Consider the following 15062-nt stretch of genomic DNA (forward strand, 5'->3'; position numbering starts at 1 on the left):
TTTGTTTTATTAATAAAAACTATATGTTATCGCTTTGTCATTATGGGGTATTGTGTGTAGATAGATTTTATTTTATTTCATCCATTTTAGTATAAGTCTGTAACGTAACAAAATGTGGAAAAAGTAAGGGGCCTGAAAACTTTCCGAATGCACTGTACCTATGCAGGCTAGCTTCTTTTCCTTTGCTAGCCAGCCAACTAAATCTATCACACAATCACATCAAGCAGCTGAAATGACAGAAAACGATCTACATTTTTGTTTGTTTTACCCTGGATTATATAGCCATTTCTTTGGATATATCCATTACAATGACACTGATAAATGAATTTGCCTGGCTCAGAGAAGCTGTCAGTCTGTTCACATTCATACAGATCGCACGGTGGAGGTCCCCAAAAAACGGCAACATTGATCCACAGGTCGGAGAGGTAGACAGCAAGGTTTAGATAAACCACAACTGTTTCAAACCAAATGCTAGCCTCTGGGCATTGGGAAATATTGAATATGACCTTTCGCGTGTGAGGCGAACGTGATAACCACTACACTACTGAAACTACAATACAAAAAGAGGAAGTCGTGGAAAATATTAGGAATGCCCACAAGTCTACCTCACATAATATCCCAAAGTGAGTACCACAGAAAGAGCCATAATACCCATTAAAAACTAGCGGTCAAACAGGAAAATGGTTCCAATCATTTTTCCACCCTTCATGTTCCCCACAGGGGATTTTAAAAACACTTAAAATAAGGGCTGTGTTTCTTGTCGGCTTACCCTGGAGTGGTAAACTATTTGAATCATTATGGACCTCAGACCACACGTAGCAGGAATGTATTCAGAGCGCCCAAGCTAGCCACACATGCAGAGTGCATTACGCGACTAAAAAAGGTAAGTCTGAATACCAAATACTGAGAAGTGCGAAGGAAAAGCATGAATTCGAAATTGGGACCGAGCCCTAAGTGAATAGGCTTACTGTCCAATTTGTTAAAATGTGTTTCCGCCCGGTCTCGAACCGGGGACCTTTCGCGTGTGAGGCGAACGTGATAACCACTACACTACGGAAACCTAATGAGTGGAATACTAAGGGTGTGGCTGACTTTGGCTGGGTGGGGCATTTATCGCTCTCAGAACCTATTGAAAATCAGAAATTACTTAGTCCATTAATTAAGCAATAAGGCTTGAGAAGCCGGGAATTATGAGGTATTTTTAAAATATTTGTTTTATTAATAAAAACTATATGTTATCGCTTTGTCATTATGGGGTATTGTGTGTAGATAGATTTTATTTTATTTCATCCATTTTAGTATAAGTCTGTAACGTAACAAAATGTGGAAAAAGTAAGGGGCCTGAAAACTTTCCGAATGCACTGTACCTATGCAGGCTAGCTTCTTTTCCTTTGCTAGCCAGCCAACTAAATCTATCACACAATCACATCAAGCAGCTGAAATGACAGAAAACGATCTACATTTTTGTTTGTTTTACCTTGGATTATATTGCCATTTCTTTGGATATATCCATTACAATGACACTGATAAATGAATTTGCCTGGCTCAGAGAAGCTGTCAGTCTGTTCACATTCATACAGATCGCACGGTGGAGGTCCCCCAAAAACGGCAACATTGATCCACAGGTCGGAGAGGTAGACAGCAAGGTTTAGATAAACCACAACTGTTTCAAACCAAATGCTAGCCTCTGGGCATTGGGAAATATTGAATATGACCTTTCGCGTGTGAGGCGAACGTGATAACCACTACACTACTGAAACTACAATACAAAAAGAGGAAGTCGTGGAAAATATTAGGAATGCCCACAAGTCTACCTCACATAATATCCCAAAGTGAGTACCACAGAAAGAGCCATAATACCCATTAAAAACTAGCGGTCAAACAGGAAAATGGTTTCAATCATTTTTCCACCCTTCATGTTCCCCACAGGGGATTTTAAAAACACTTAAAATAAGGGCTGTGTTTCTTGTCGGCTTACCCTGGAGTGGTAAACTATTTGAATCATTATGGACCTCAGACCACACGTAGCAGGAATGCATTCAGAGCGCCCAAGCTAGCCACACATGCAGAGTGCATTACGCGACTAAAAAAGGTAAGTCTGAATACCAAATACTGAGAAGTGCGAAGGAAAAGCATGAATTACGAAATTGAGACCGAGCCCTAAGTGAATAGGCTTACTGTCCAATTTGTTAAAAAGTGTTTCCGCCCGGTCTCGAACCAAGGACCTTTCGCGTGTTAGGCAAACGTGATAACGACTACACTACGGAAACCTAATGAGTAGAATACTGAGTGTGTGGCTGACTTTGGCTGGGTGGGGCATTTATCGCTCTCAGAACCTATTGAAAATCAGAAATTACTTAGTCCATTAATTAAGCAATAAGGCTTGAGAAGTCGGGAATTATGAGGTATTTTTAAAATATTTGTTTTATTAATAAAAACGATATGTTATCGCTTTGTCATTATGGGGTATTGTGTGTAGATAGATTTTATTTTATTTCATCCATTTTAGTATAAGTCTGTAACGTAACAAAATGTGGAAAAAGTAAGGGGCCTGAAAACTTTCCGAATGCACTGTACCTATGCAGGCTAGCTTCTTTTCCTTTGCTAGCCAGCCAACTAAATCTATTCACACAATCACATCAAGCAGCTGAAATGACAGAAAATGATCTACATTTTTGTTTGTTTTACCTTGGATTATATTGCCATTTCTTTGGATATATCCATTACAATGACACTGATAAATGAATTTGCCTGGCTCAGAGAAGCTGTCAGTCTGTTCACATTCATACAGATCGCACGGTGGAGGTCCCCCAAAAACGGCAACATTGATCCACAGGTCGGAGAGGTAGACAGCAAGGTTTAGATAAACCACAACTGTTTCAAACCAAATGCTAGCCTCTGGGCATTGGGAAATATTGAATATGACCTTTCGCGTGTGAGGCGAACGTGATAACCACTACACTACTGAAACTACAATACAAAAAGAGGAAGTCGTGGAAAATATTAGGAATGCCCACAAGTCTACCTCACATAATATCCCAAAGTGAGTACCACAGAAAGAGCCATAATACCCATTAAAAACTAGCGGTCAAACAGGAAAATGGTTCCAATCATTTTTCCACCCTTCATGTTCCCCACAGGGGATTTTAAAAACACTTAAAATAAGGGCTGTGTTTCTTGTCGGCTTACCCTGGAGTGGTAAACTATTTGAATCATTATGGACCTCAGACCACACGTAGCAGGAATGTATTCAGAGCGCCCAAGCTAGCCACACATGCAGAGTGCGTTACGCGACTAAAAAAGGTAAGTCTGAATACCAAATACTGAGAAGTGCGAAGGAAAAGCATGAATTCGAAATTGGGACCGAGCCCTAAGTGAATAGGCTTACTGTCCAATTTGTTAAAATGTGTTTCCGCCCGGTTTCGAACCGGGGACCTTTCGCGTGTGAGGCGAACGTGATAACCACTACACTACGGAAACCTAATGAGTGGAATACTAAGGGTGTGGCTGACTTTGGCTGGGTGGGGCATTTATCGCTCTCAGAACCTATTGAAAATCAGAAATTACTTAGTCCATTAATTAAGCAATAAGGCTTGAGAAGCCGGGAATTATGAGGTATTTTTAAAATATTTGTTTTATTAATAAAAACTATATGTTATCGCTTTGTCATTATGGGGTATTGTGTGTAGATAGATTTTATTTTATTTCATCCATTTTAGTATAAGTCTGTAACGTAACAAAATGGAAAAAAGTAAGGGGCCTGAAAACTTTCCGAATGCACTGTACCTATGCAGGCTAGCTTCTTTTCCTTTGCTAGCCAGCCAACTAAATCTATCACACAATCACATCAAGCAGCTAAAATGACTGAAAATGATCTACATTTTTGTTTGTTTTACCTTGGATTATATTGCCATTTCTTTGGATATATCCATTACAATGACACTGATAAATGAATTTGCCTGGCTCAGAGAAGCTGTCAGTCTGTTCACATTCATACAGATCGCACGGTGGAGGTCCCCCAAAAACGGCAACATTGATCCACAGGTCGGAGAGGTAGACAGCAAGGTTTAGATAAACCACAACTGTTTCAAACCAAATGCTAGCCTCTGGGCATTGGGAAATATTGAATATGACCTTTCGCGTGTGAGCGAACGTGATAACCACTACACTACTGAAACTACAATACAAAAAGAGGAAGTCGTGGAAAATATTAGGAATGCCCACAAGTCTACCTCACATAATATCCCAAAGTGAGTACCACAGAAAGAGCCATAATACCCATTAAAAACTAGCGGTCAAACAGGAAAATGGTTCCAATCATTTTTCCACCCTTCATGTTCCCCACAGGGGATTTTAAAAACACTTAAAATAAGGGCTGTGTTTCTTGTCGGCTTACCCTGGAGTGGTAAACTATTTGAATCATTATGGACCTCAGACCACACGTAGCAGGAATGTATTCAGAGCGCCCAAGCTAGCCACACATGCAGAGTGCATTACGCGACTAAAAAAGGTAAGTCTGAATACCAAATACTGAGAAGTGCGAAGGAAAAGCATGAATTCGAAATTGGGACCGAGCCCTAAGTGAATAGGCTTACTGTCCAATTTGTTAAAATGTGTTTCCGCCCGGTCTCGAACCGGGGACCTTTCGCGTGTGAGGCGAACGTGATAACCACTACACTACGGAAACCTAATGAGTGGAATACTAAGGGTGTGGCTGACTTTGGCTGGGTGGGGCATTTATCGCTCTCAGAACCTATTGAAAATCAGAAATTACTTAGTCCATTAATTAAGCAATAAGGCTTGAGAAGCCGGGAATTATGAGGTATTTTTAAAATATTTGTTTTATTAATAAAAACTATATGTTATCGCTTTGTCATTATGGGGTATTGTGTGTAGATAGATTTTATTTTATTTCATCCATTTTAGTATAAGTCTGTAACGTAACAAAATGTGGAAAAAGTAAGGGGCCTGAAAACTTTCCGAATGCACTGTACCTATGCAGGCTAGCTTCTTTTCCTTTGCTAGCCAGCCAACTAAATCTATCACACAATCACATCAAGCAGCTGAAATGACAGAAAACGATCTACATTTTTGTTTGTTTTACCTTGGATTATATTGCCATTTCTTTGGATATATCCATTACAATGACACTGATAAATGAATTTGCCTGGCTCAGAGAAGCTGTCAGTCTGTTCACATTCATACAGATCGCACGGTGGAGGTCCCCCAAAAACGGCAACATTGATCCACAGGTCGGAGAGGTAGACAGCAAGGTTTAGATAAACCACAACTGTTTCAAACCAAATGCTAGCCTCTGGGCATTGGGAAATATTGAATATGACCTTTCGCGTGTGAGGCGAACGTGATAACCACTACACTACTGAAACTACAATACAAAAAGAGGAAGTCGTGGAAAATATTAGGAATGCCCACAAGTCTACCTCACATAATATCCCAAAGTGAGTACCACAGAAAGAGCCATAATACCCATTAAAAACTAGCGGTCAAACAGGAAAATGGTTCCAATCATTTTTCCACCCTTCATGTTCCCCACAGGGGATTTTAAAAACACTTAAAATAAGGGCTGTGTTTCTTGTCGGCTTACCCTGGAGTGGTAAACTATTTGAATCATTATGGACCTCAGACCACACGTAGCAGGAATGTATTCAGAGCGCCCAAGCTAGCCACACATGCAGAGTGCGTTACGCGACTAAAAAAGGTAAGTCTGAATACCAAATACTGAGAAGTGCGAAGGAAAAGCATGAATTCGAAATTGGGACCGAGCCCTAAGTGAATAGGCTTACTGTCCAATTTGTTAAAATGTGTTTCCGCCCGGTTCGAACCGGGGACCTTTCGCGTGTGAGGCGAACGTGATAACCACTACACTACGGAAACCTAATGAGTGGAATACTAAGGGTGTGGCTGACTTTGGCTGGGTGGGGCATTTATCGCTCTCAGAACCTATTGAAAATCAGAAATTACTTAGTCCATTAATTAAGCAATAAGGCTTGAGAAGCCGGGAATTATGAGGTATTTTTAAAATATTTGTTTTATTAATAAAAACTATATGTTATCGCTTTGTCATTATGGGGTATTGTGTGTAGATAGATTTTATTTTATTTCATCCATTTTAGTATAAGTCTGTAACGTAACAAAATGTGGAAAAAGTAAGGGGCCTGAAAACTTTCCGAATGCACTGTACCTATGCAGGCTAGCTTCTTTTCCTTTGCTAGCCAGCCAACTAAATCTATCACACAATCACATCAAGCAGCTGAAATGACAGAAAACGATCTACATTTTTGTTTGTTTTACCTTGGATTATATTGCCATTTCTTTGGATATATCCATTACAATGACACTGATAAATGAATTTGCCTGGCTCAGAGAAGCTGTCAGTCTGTTCACATTCATACAGATCGCACGGTGGAGGTCCCCCAAAAACGGCAACATTGATCCACAGGTCGGAGAGGTAGACAGCAAGGTTTAGATAAACCACAACTGTTTCAAACCAAATGCTAGCCTCTGGGCATTGGGAAATATTGAATATGACCTTTCGCGTGTGAGGCGAACGTGATAACCACTACACTACTGAAACTACAATACAAAAAGAGGAAGTCGTGGAAAATATTAGGAATGCCCACAAGTCTACCTCACATAATATCCCAAAGTGAGTACCACAGAAAGAGCCATAATACCCATTAAAAACTAGCGGTCAAACAGGAAAATGGTTCCAATCATTTTTCCACCCTTCATGTTCCCCACAGGGGATTTTAAAAACACTTAAAATAAGGGCTGTGTTTCTTGTCGGCTTACCCTGGAGTGGTAAACTATTTGAATCATTATGGACCTCAGACCACACGTAGCAGGAATGTATTCAGAGCGCCCAAGCTAGCCACACATGCAGAGTGCGTTACGCGACTAAAAAAGGTAAGTCTGAATACCAAATACTGAGAAGTGCGAAGGAAAAGCATGAATTCGAAATTGGGACCGAGCCCTAAGTGAATAGGCTTACTGTCCAATTTGTTAATGTGTTTCCGCCCGGTTCGAACCGGGGACCTTTCGCGTGTGAGGCGAACGTGATAACCACTACACTACGGAAACCTGATGAGTGGAATACTAAGGGTGTGGCTGACTTTGGCTGGGTGGGGCATTTATCGCTCTCAGAACCTATTGAAAATCAGAAATTACTTAGTCCATTAATTAAGCAATAAGGCTTGAGAAGCCGGGAATTATGAGGTATTTTTAAAATATTTGTTTTATTAATAAAAACTATATGTTATCGCTTTGTCATTATGGGGTATTGTGTGTAGATAGATTTTATTTTATTTCATCCATTTTAGTATAAGTCTGTAACGTAACAAAATGTGGAAAAAGTAAGGGGCCTGAAAACTTTCCGAATGCACTGTACCTATGCAGGCTAGCTTCTTTTCCTTTGCTAGCCAGCCAACTAAATCTATCACACAATCACATCAAGCAGCTGAAATGACAGAAAACGATCTACATTTTTGTTTGTTTTACCTTGATTATATTGCCATTTCTTTGGATATATCCATTACAATGACACTGATAAATGAATTTGCCTGGCTCAGAGAAGCTGTCAGTCTGTTCACATTCATACAGATCGCACGGTGGAGGTCCCCCAAAAACGGCAACATTGATCCACAGGTCGGAGAGGTAGACAGCAAGGTTTAGATAAACCACAACTGTTTCAAACCAAATGCTAGCCTCTGGGCATTGGGAAATATTGAATATGACCTTTCGCGTGTGAGGCGAACGTGATAACCACTACACTACTGAAACTACAATACAAAAAGAGGAAGTCGTGGAAAATATTAGGAATGCCCACAAGTCTACCTCACATAATATCCCAAAGTGAGTACCACAGAAAGAGCCATAATACCCATTAAAAACTAGCGGTCAAACAGGAAAATGGTTCCAATCATTTTTCCACCCTTCATGTTCCCCACAGGGGATTTTAAAAACACTTAAAATAAGGGCTGTGTTTCTTGTCGGCTTACCCTGGAGGAGTGGTAAACTATTTGAATCATTATGGACCTCAGACCACACGTAGCAGGAATGTATTCAGAGCGCCCAAGCTAGCCACACATGCAGAGTGCATTACGCGACTAAAAAAGGTAAGTCTGAATACCAAATACTGAGAAGTGCGAAGGAAAAGCATGAATTCGAAATTGGGACCGAGCCCTAAGTGAATAGGCTTACTGTCCAATTTGTTAAAATGTGTTTCCGCCCGGTTTCGAACCGGGGACCTTTCACCTGTTAAGCGAACGTGATAACCACTACACTACGGAAACCTAATGAGTAGAATACTGAGGGTGTGGCTGACTTTGGCTGGGTGGGGCATTTATCGCTCTCAGAACCTATTGAAAATCAGAAATTACTTAGTCCATTAATTAAGCAATAAGGCTTGAGAAGCCGGGAATTATGAGGTATTTTTAAAATATTTGTTTTATTAATAAAAACTATATGTTATCGCTTTGTCATTATGGGGTATTGTGTGTAGATAGATTTTATTTTATTTCATCCATTTTAGTATAAGTCTGTAACGTAACAAAATGTGGAAAAAGTAAGGGGCCTGAAAACTTTCCGAATGCACTGTACCTATGCAGGCTAGCTTCTTTTCCTTTGCTAGCCAGCCAACTAAATCTATCACACAATCACATCAAGCAGCTGAAATGACAGAAAACGATCTACATTTTTGTTTGTTTTACCTTGGATTATATTGCCATTTCTTTGGATATATCCATTACAATGACACTGATAAATGAATTTGCCTGGCTCAGAGAAGCTGTCAGTCTGTTCACATTCATACAGATCGCACGGTGGAGGTCCCCCAAAAACGGCAACATTGATCCACAGGTCGGAGAGGTAGACAGCAAGGTTTAGATAAACCACAACTGTTTCAAACCAAATGCTAGCCTCTGGGCATTGGGAAATATTGAATATGACCTTTCGCGTGTGAGGCGAACGTGATAATCACTACACTACTGAAACTACAATACAAAAAGAGGAAGTCGTGGAAAATATTAGGAATGCCCACAAGTCTACCTCACATAATATCCCAAAGTGGGTACCACAGAAAGAGCCATAATACCCATTAAAAACTAGCGGTCAAACAGGAAAATGGTTCCAATCATTTTTCCACCCTTCATGTTCCCCACAGGGGATTTTAAAAACACTTAAAATAAGGGCTGTGTTTCTTGTCGGCTTACCCTGGAGTGGTAAACTATTTGAATCATTATGGACCTCAGACCACACGTAGCAGGAATATATTCAGAGCGCCCAAGCTAGCCACACATGCAGATTGCGTTACGCGACCAAAAAGGTAAATCTGAATACCAAATACTGAGAAGTGCGAAGGAAAAGCATGAATTCCGAAATTGGGACAGAGCCCTAAGTGAATAGGCTTACTGTCCAATTTGTTAAAAAGTGTTTCCGCCCGGCCTCGAACCGGGGAACTTTCGTGTGTTAGGTGAACGTGATAACCACTACACTACGGAAACCTAAAGAGTTGAATACTAAGGGTGTGGCTGACTTTGGCTGGGTGGGGCATTTATCGCTCTCAGAACCTATTGAAAATCAGAAATTCCTTAGTCCATTAATTAAGCAATAAGGCTTGAGAAGTCGGGAATTATGAGGTATTTTTAAAATATTTGTTTTATTAATAAAAACTATATGTTATCGCTTTGTCATTATGGGTTATTGTGTGTAGATAGATTTTATTTTATTTCATCCATTTTAGTATAAGTCTGTAACGTAACAAAATGTGGAAAAAGTAAGGGGCCTGAAAACTTTCCGAATGCACTGTACCTATGCAGGCTAGCTTCTTTTCCTTTGCTAGCCAGCCAACTAAATCTATCACACAATCACATCAAGCAGCTAAAATGACTGAAAATGATCTACATTTTTGTTTGTTTTACCTTGGATTATATTGCCATTTCTTTGGATATATCCATTACAATGACACTGATAAATGAATTTGCCTGGCTCAGAGAAGCTGTCAGTCTGTTCACATTCATACAGATCGCACGGTGGAGGTCCCCCAAAAACGGCAACATTGATCCACAGGTCGGAGAGGTAGACAGCAAGGTTTAGATAAACCACAACTGTTTCAAACCAAATGCTAGCCTCTGGGCATTGGGAAATATTGAATATGACCTTTCGCGTGTGAGGCGAATGTGATAACCACTACACTACTGAAACTACAATACAAAAAGAGGAAGTCGTGGAAAATATTAGGAATGCCCACAAGTCTACCTCACATAATATCCCAAATTGAGTACCACAGAAAGAGCCATAATACCCATTAAAAACTAGCGGTCAAACAGGAAAATGGTTCCAATCATTTTTCCACCCTTCATGTTCCCCACAGGGGATTTTAAAAACACTTAAAATAAGGGCTGTGTTTCTTGTCGGCTTACCCTGGAGTGGTAAACTATTTGAATCATTATGGACCTCAGACCACACGTAGCAGGAATGTATTCAGAGCGCCCAAGCTAGCCACACATGCAGAGTGCATTACGCGACTAAAAAAGGTAAGTCTGAATACCAAATACTGAGAAGTGCGAAGGAAAAGCATGAATTACGAAATTGAGACCGAGCCCTAAGTGAATAGGCTTACTGTCCAATTTGTTAAAAAGTGTTTCCGCCCGGTCTCGAACCAAGGACCTTTCGCGTGTTAGGCAAACGTGATAACGACTACACTACGGAAACCTGATGAGTGGAATACTAAGGGTGTGGCTGACTTTGGCTGTGTGGGGCATTTATCGCTCTCAGAACCTATTGAAAATCAGAAATGACTTAGTCCATTAATTAAGCAATAAGGCTTGAGAAGCCGGGAATTATGAGGTATTTTTAAAACATTTGTTTTATTAATAAAAACTATATGTTATCGCTTTGTCATTATGGGGTATTGTGTGTAGATAGATTTTATTTTATTTCATCCATTTTAGTATAAGTCTGTAACGTAACAAAATGTGGAAAAAGTAAGGGGCCTGAAAACTTTCCGAATGCACTGTACCTATGCAGGCTAGCTTCTTTTCCTTTGCTAGCCAGCCAACTAAATCTATCACACAATCACATCAAGCAGCTAAAATGACTGAAAACGATCTACATTTTTGTTTGTTTTACCTTGGATTATATTGCCATTTCTTTGGATATATCCATTACAATGACACTGATAAATGAATTTGCCTGGCTCAGAGAAGCTGTCAGTCTGTTCACATTCATACAGATCGCACGGTGGAGGTCCCCCAAAAACGGCAACATTGATCCACAGGTCGGAGAGGTAGACAGCAAGGTTTAGATAAACCACAACTGTTTCAAACCAAATGCTAGCCTCTGGGCATTGGGAAATATTGAATATGACCTTTCGCGTGTGAGGCGAACGTGATAACCACTACACTACTGAAACTACAATACAAAAAGAGGAAGTCGTGGAAAATATTAGGAATGCCCACAAGTCTACCTCACATAATATCCCAAATTGAGTACCACAGAAAGAGCCATAATACCCATTAAAAACTAGCGGTCAAACAGGAAAATGGTTCCAATCATTTTTCCACCCTTCATGTTCCCCACAGGGGATTTTAAAAACACTTAAAATAAGGGCTGTGTTTCTTGTCGGCTTACCCTGGAGTGGTAAACTATTTGAATCATTATGGACCTCAGACCACACGTAGCAGGAATGTATTCAGAGCGCCCAAGCTAGCCACACATGCAGAGTGCATTACGCGACTAAAAAAGGTAAGTCTGAATACCAAATACTGAGAAGTGCGAAGGAAAAGCATGAATTACGAAATTGAGACCGAGCCCTAAGTGAATAGGCTTACTGTCCAATTTGTTAAAAAGTGTTTCCGCCCGGTCTCGAACCGGGGACCTTTCGCGTGTTAGGCGAACGTGATAACCACTACACTACGGAAACCTGATGAGTGGAATACTAAGGGTGTGGCTGACTTTGGCTGGGTGGGGCATTTCTCGCTCTCAGAACCTATTGAAAATCAGAAATGACTTAGTCCATTAATTAAGCAATAAGGCTTGAGAAGCCGGGAATGATGAGGTATTTCTTAAATATTTGTTTTATTAATAAAAACTATATGTTATCGCTTTGTCATTATGGGGTATTGTGTGTAGATAGATTTTATTTTATTTCATCCATTTTAGTATAAGTCTGTAACGTAACAAAATGTGGAAAAAGTAAGGGGCCTGAAAACTTTCCGAATGCACTGTACCTATGCAGGCTAGCTTCTTTTCCTTTGCTAGCCAGCCAACTAAATCTTCACACAATCACATCAAGCAGCTGAAATGACAGAAAATGATCTACATTTTTGTTTGTTTTACCTTGGATTATATTGCCATTTCTTTGGATATATCCATTACAATGACACTGATAAATGAATTTGCCTGGCTCAGAGAAGCTGTCAGTCTGTTCACATTCATACAGATCGCACGGTGGAGGTCCCCCAAAAACGGCAACATTGATCCACAGGTCGGAGAGGTAGACAGCAAGGTTTAGATAAACCACAACTGTTTCAAACCAAATGCTAGCCTCTGGGCATTGGGAAATATTGAATATGACCTTTCGCGTGTGAGGCGAACGTGATAACCACTACACTACTGAAACTACAATACAAAAAGAGGAAGTCGTGGAAAATATTAGGAATGCCCACAAGTCTACCTCACATAATATCCCAAAGTGAGTACCACAGAAAGAGCCATAATACCCATTAAAAACTAGCGGTCAAACAGGAAAATGGTTCCAATCATTTTTCCACCCTTCATGTTCCCCACAGGGGATTTTAAAAACACTTAAAATAAGGGCTGTGTTTCTTGTCGGCTTACCCTGGAGTGGTAAACTATTTGAATCATTATGGACCTCAGACCACACGTAGCAGGAATGTATTCAGAGCGCCCAAGCTAGCCACACATGCAGAGTGCGTTACGCGACAAAAAAGGTAAGTCTGAATACCAAATACTGAGAAGTGCGAAGGAAAAGCATGAATTCGAAATTGGGACCGAGCCCTAAGTGAATAGGCTTACTGTCCAATTTGTTAAAATGTGTTTCCGCCCGGTTCGAACCGGGGACCTTTCGCGTGTGAGGCGAACGTGATAACCACTACACTACGGAAACCTGATGAGTGGAATACTAAGGGTGTAGCTGACTTTGGCTGGGTGGGGCATTTATCGCTCTCAGAACCTATTGAAAATCAGAAATGACTTAGTCCATTAATTAAGCAATAAGGCTTGAGAAGCCGGGAATTATGAGGTATTTTTAAAATATTTGTTTTATTAATAAAAACTATATGTTATCGCTTTGTCATTATGGGGTATTGTGTGTAGATAGATTTTATTTTATTTCATCCATTTTAGTATAAGTCTGTAACGTAACAAAATGTGGAAAAAGTAAGGGGCCTGAAAACTTTCCGAATGCACTGTACCTATGCAGGCTAGCTTCTTTTCCTTTGCTAGCCAGCCAACTAAATCTATTCACACAATCACATCAAGCAGCTGAAATGACAGAAAATGATCTACATTTTTGTTTGTTTTACCTTGGATTATATTGCCATTTCTTTGGATATATCCATTACAATGACACTGATAAATGAATTTGCCTGGCTCAGAGAAGCTGTCAGTCTGTTCACATTCATACAGATCGCACGGTGGAGGTCCCCCAAAAACGGCAACATTGATCCACAGGTCGGAGAGGTAGACAGCAAGGTTTAGATAAACCACAACTGTTTCAAACCAAATGCTAGCCTCTGGGCATTGGGAAATATTGAATATGACCTTTCGCGTGTGAGGCGAATGTGATAACCACTACACTACTGAAACTACAATACAAAAAGAGGAAGTCGTGGAAAATATTAGGAATGCCCACAAGTCTACCTCACATAATATCCCAAATTGAGTACCACAGAAAGAGCCATAATACCCATTAAAAACTAGCGGTCAAACAGGAAAATGGTTCCAATCATTTTTCCACCCTTCATGTTCCCCACAGGGGATTTTAAAAACACTTAAAATAAGGGCTGTGTTTCTTGTCGGCTTACCCTGGAGTGGTAAACTATTTGAATCATTATGGACCTCAGACCACACGTAGCAGGAATGTATTCAGAGCGCCCAAGCTAGCCACACATGCAGAGTGCATTACGCGACTAAAAAAGGTAAGTCTGAATACCAAATACTGAGAAGTGCGAAGGAAAAGCATGAATTCCGAAATTGGGACCGAGCCCTAAGTGAATAGGCTTACTGTCCAATTTGTTAAAATGTGTTTCCGCCCGGTTTCGAACCGGGGACCTTTCGCGTGTGAGGGGAACGTGATAACCACTACACTACGGAAACCTAATGAGTGGAATACTAAGGGTGGCTGACTTTGGCTGGGTGGGGCATTTATCGCTCTCAGAACCTATTGAAAATCAGAAATTACTTAGTCCATTAATTAAGCAATAAGGCTTGAGAAGCCGGGAATTATGAGGTATTTTTAAAATATTTGTTTTATTAATAAAAACTATATGTTATCGCTTTGTCATTATGGGGTATTGTGTGTAGATAGATTTTATTTTATTTCATCCATTTTAGTATAAGTCTGTAACGTAACAAAATGTGGAAAAAGTAAGGGGCCTGAAAACTTTCCGAATGCACTGTACCTATGCAGGCTAGCTTCTTTTCCTTTGCTAGCCAGCCAACTAAATCTATCACACAATCACATCAAGCAGCTGAAATGACAGAAAATGATCTACATTTTTGTTTGTTTTACCTTGGATTATATTGCCATTTCTTTGGATATATCCATTACAATGACACTGATAAATGAATTTGCCTGGCTCAGAGAAGCTGTCAGTCTGTTCACATTCATACAGATCGCACGGTGGAGGTCCCCCAAAAACGGCAACATTGATCCACAGGTCGGAGAGGTAGACAGCAAGGTTTAGATAAACCACAACTGTTTCAAACCAAATGCTAGCCTCTGGGCATTGGGAAATATTGAATATGACCTTTCGCGTGTGAGGCGAACGTGATAACCACTACACTACTGAAACTACAAT

General features: G+C 40.3%; 12 non-coding genes across 12 annotated transcripts; all 12 read right to left on the bottom strand.

Moving 5' to 3' along the window:
• Positions 1 to 987: 987 nt before the first annotated feature.
• Positions 988 to 1060, bottom strand: trnav-cac (transfer RNA valine (anticodon CAC)). The gene has a single exon. It is a non-coding gene; the product is annotated as a tRNA-Val (tRNA).
• A 1137-nt stretch (positions 1061 to 2197) lies between these two features.
• On the bottom strand, positions 2198 to 2270 carry trnav-aac (transfer RNA valine (anticodon AAC)). The gene has a single exon. It is a non-coding gene; the product is annotated as a tRNA-Val (tRNA).
• A 1137-nt stretch (positions 2271 to 3407) lies between these two features.
• Positions 3408 to 3480, bottom strand: trnav-cac (transfer RNA valine (anticodon CAC)). The gene has a single exon. It is a non-coding gene; the product is annotated as a tRNA-Val (tRNA).
• Positions 3481 to 4614: 1134 nt separating this feature from the next.
• trnav-cac (transfer RNA valine (anticodon CAC)) lies at positions 4615 to 4687 on the bottom strand. The gene has a single exon. It is a non-coding gene; the product is annotated as a tRNA-Val (tRNA).
• A 1136-nt stretch (positions 4688 to 5823) lies between these two features.
• Positions 5824 to 5895, bottom strand: trnav-cac (transfer RNA valine (anticodon CAC)). The gene has a single exon. It is a non-coding gene; the product is annotated as a tRNA-Val (tRNA).
• A 1134-nt stretch (positions 5896 to 7029) lies between these two features.
• trnav-cac (transfer RNA valine (anticodon CAC)) lies at positions 7030 to 7101 on the bottom strand. The gene has a single exon. It is a non-coding gene; the product is annotated as a tRNA-Val (tRNA).
• A 1138-nt stretch (positions 7102 to 8239) lies between these two features.
• Positions 8240 to 8312, bottom strand: trnav-aac (transfer RNA valine (anticodon AAC)). Its single transcript has one exon. It is a non-coding gene; the product is annotated as a tRNA-Val (tRNA).
• A 1136-nt stretch (positions 8313 to 9448) lies between these two features.
• On the bottom strand, positions 9449 to 9521 carry trnav-aac (transfer RNA valine (anticodon AAC)). The gene has a single exon. It is a non-coding gene; the product is annotated as a tRNA-Val (tRNA).
• A 1137-nt stretch (positions 9522 to 10658) lies between these two features.
• On the bottom strand, positions 10659 to 10731 carry trnav-aac (transfer RNA valine (anticodon AAC)). Its single transcript has one exon. It is a non-coding gene; the product is annotated as a tRNA-Val (tRNA).
• A 1137-nt stretch (positions 10732 to 11868) lies between these two features.
• Positions 11869 to 11941, bottom strand: trnav-aac (transfer RNA valine (anticodon AAC)). The gene has a single exon. It is a non-coding gene; the product is annotated as a tRNA-Val (tRNA).
• A 1134-nt stretch (positions 11942 to 13075) lies between these two features.
• Positions 13076 to 13147, bottom strand: trnav-cac (transfer RNA valine (anticodon CAC)). The gene has a single exon. It is a non-coding gene; the product is annotated as a tRNA-Val (tRNA).
• Positions 13148 to 14285: 1138 nt separating this feature from the next.
• Positions 14286 to 14358, bottom strand: trnav-cac (transfer RNA valine (anticodon CAC)). Its single transcript has one exon. It is a non-coding gene; the product is annotated as a tRNA-Val (tRNA).
• Positions 14359 to 15062: the final 704 nt, after the last annotated feature.

Source organism: Oncorhynchus nerka, linkage group LG9b, assembly GCF_034236695.1.
Source record: "Oncorhynchus nerka isolate Pitt River linkage group LG9b, Oner_Uvic_2.0, whole genome shotgun sequence".
In the NCBI taxonomy this organism is placed as follows: Eukaryota; Metazoa; Chordata; class Actinopteri; order Salmoniformes; family Salmonidae; genus Oncorhynchus; species Oncorhynchus nerka.